Source organism: Lactuca serriola, chromosome 3, assembly GCF_051521515.1.
Source record: "Lactuca serriola cultivar US96UC23 chromosome 3, Lser_US96UC23_V15, whole genome shotgun sequence".
Taxonomy (NCBI): Eukaryota; Viridiplantae; Streptophyta; class Magnoliopsida; order Asterales; family Asteraceae; genus Lactuca; species Lactuca serriola.
This window is the reverse complement of record NC_136410.1, coordinates 240,041,371-240,044,402: the sequence shown is the minus strand read 5'-3', so window position 1 is coordinate 240,044,402 and position 3,032 is coordinate 240,041,371. Positions and strand designations below refer to the sequence as shown.

The following is a 3,032-nucleotide window of genomic DNA, read 5'->3' as shown; positions in this document are numbered from 1 at the left end:
GCTACGGAATAGCTACAAAAAAAAATAGCTACGGAATTCTTACAGAATTGCTACGGAGCTAAATAGCTACGGAATAGCTACGAACCAAAATAGCTACGGACCTAAATAGCTATGGAAATCCGTAGCTATTCCGTAGCTAACTTTGTTTTATATATAAAAAAAATAAAAATTTAAAAATTTCCAATTTATTGTCAAATACCACATTCAATTCACATTTGTCTCAAATACCATATAAAAAAATAAGTAATAATTCATTCAATTTTTTGTCAAATACCACATTCAATTCACATTCGTCCCTAATACTAAGTTTGACACATTCCATTTCATTGTCTTATTGACTAATACTAAGTTTGACAAAAGTAAGCACTAATTAACAAAACAAACACTACCAGATGTTTACAAATTCAATTGTCCTCAGGATTATTGGGGGGAGCACGAGATTGATTTCCAGACATATTTATCATCCACATAACCATTTCCATTTGTGCTTGCATTTGTTGTTGCTGTTGTTCCATTGTAGAAACTTGTGCGCGCAACCTATCAACCTAAAAAAATGGCAATACAATTCAATAGTTAAACAATATTAGCAATGTACTTTAGTTTATTACTAGCCGTTTACCCGCGCTAAGCGACGGGTGCAAATAATTTCTTTTACAAATTAGTTTTTTGAGACAATTAGTTTTTTTAAACAATTATAATGATTTTATAATTTTTGGAAATTTGTTGCTTTAACAAAAAACTAAATAAGGAAAGGATAGTAGGTTCATATAATAAAAAACAAATAAATAAATAAATAAAGACATGAGAGTGGGAATATTTATTTAACAATCATTAAATTTGACTGGGCCTATTTGTAATGTAAGCAAAATACATTACGCTGATTGAAGATTAAAATTGTAGTAAAGATTTTGGCTTACAAATGGTACACAACATTAGTCACATGCTTACAAAGATGGGGCAGTTTGGAATTCAATCCTTTCTTCTTGGTATTATATTCAACCTGGAAAATAATAAAGAACTTTAACAAATGTTTGCATATTATCTAATAAAACCACCAATCACACATAATTTTAAATTGAAATAAAAGCTTACTGTCAAAATTTAGGACTTGAAATCATAGGTTGTCTCCTCCATCATGGATTTCAATGGCAAAAATCTTGGATTTATGTTATTTCTTCCTCAAAGTCCAAACTAGAGGCATGCACACTTGGTTTTTCTTCATCACTTATAAAGTTTCCAAATCATATTTACATTCCTCAGATGGATTTCCATAAGCCCTGAGGTTTCCTGCGATGCCCCAAAAATTTAGAAATCATATATAGATATTCCATTATAAGATTTATTGCAACATAAAACGCATCAAAACACAAAGATACAAAAAAAGATTCATCAAAAATAAAAGGAAAATACAACGAAATTATGTATCAGGAAGGGGAAAAATCCGATTAATACTCGTTTTTATCTTCCGTCTCAGGTTAACGGGCTAATGCAAGCTTTATACAACCATGTTTTCATCAAATGCATTCTTGAAAGCTTTTATCATCCTCTCTACCATCATCTATAAGAGAAACCAAGTTCCATCCCAGTTTCAGTCAGAAACAAATAGATGAAAGCACACATAAACTTTAAATAGTTAAATAAGGACTTTTAACAAACACCTGGTGGGCAAACTTTGCAACATTTAATAAAGCTTACTATATGATTTTGAACACCTTAAGCCTATAAATTCAACAAAAAATCCATCCGATTTTGAATACCTTAAGCCCAAATATTCAACAAAAAAGTCCAGCTCATAGTCTCTAGTTGATTCTTCACACCCAAATCAAATTAGCAATAAATGATGTGGTTATCCTTGTAAAGCACCAATTTCAGAATAAAAGATGAAGAAAAAAAGAAACAGTGGGCAGACTAAAACGTAAACTGGGGCAAAATTTTAGGACTTTATTAGAGATTTCCCATCTTCAACAACATATTCCCATGACTTTACCACCGTCAAGTTGGTCTAACGTTGATTTATTTTAGAAATTCGTGAAATAAAAAGAGTTTTCCCAGTTTTGAATCCCTCGTGGTTGAACCATGGGAAGGCTTAGTATTTAGAACTATATCGTTCTAGCGTACATCTCATATTAAATATAGTATAAGAGATCATACGTTAGATAATTTCAATAAATTAAATTGTAATTGACTAAATGACAACCGTCTAAAGCCACTAATTTAGTATAACAAGTAAAATAATTCAACAAATTCAATTTCCAATTTGTTAAAGACACTTTTTGATGATTAACGAAGAAGTTTGGTATATAGTCACTCATAAACCATTGTTACAAATCAACGATCATTATTTTTGTTGGAATCTATTGTGATAGTTTTGGTAAACTATCATATGATAAGATAAATATAAATACTTCATACGCAGGAGTTTGTTCATCTATAATAGGCTAATATAAATATAATAACACAAAGAATGACTTTTTCCTAGTAATATGTATCATATTATAATACATGTATCTTTTATGGCTCTATCAATTATAAGATCTTAAAAATAGGAAGATGTAAGATGGGTCTATGATTTTAATATCAATGGTGCATAGTACTTGAAAACGTAGGCCTTTTCGATGAACAAGCCTATCACATATCCATCACGAAACGCTTTTACTTATAGAATTGTTGAAGATAAAATACATTTGAAAAAACAGGTGGGTTATAGTTTATAAAAAGTATTTTTGATAGTTTACCAACAAAAGACATTGTCGGTAATTAGGCTATCTAGTATATTACAAATGGATCCTTTTAATAAAGTATTACCCATAATTATACGATTTTTTAGTGATTTCATTTTGTCGGCAATGCATTTGTAATTGTTGGGACTTGATGGCAATATATATATATATATATATATATATATATATATATATATATATATATATATATATATATATATATATGTATATATATGTATATATATTTGTGTGTGTGTTATAATTGTTATAATATTTAATTTAATTATTTATAAAACGTGTTATATGATAAAT

At 29.0% G+C, this 3,032-nt stretch overlaps 1 long non-coding RNA gene across 4 annotated transcripts; it reads right to left on the bottom strand.

Annotated features, from left to right (window-relative positions):
- Window positions 1–232: 232 nt before the first annotated feature.
- LOC145093757 (uncharacterized) lies at window positions 233–1,932 on the bottom strand. Of its 4 annotated transcripts, XR_013703058.1 has the most exons (5): window positions 1,758–1,926; window positions 1,453–1,558; window positions 1,093–1,287; window positions 941–1,000; window positions 233–545 (listed from the first exon to the last, which is right to left on the bottom strand). It is a non-coding gene; the product is annotated as an uncharacterized LOC145093757 (long non-coding RNA). The 4 variants fall into 4 exon arrangements; XR_013703057.1 differs by having other exon boundaries at window positions 1,093–1,558; window positions 1,758–1,932; XR_013703056.1 differs by having other exon boundaries at window positions 1,453–1,920.
- Window positions 1,933–3,032: the final 1,100 nt, after the last annotated feature.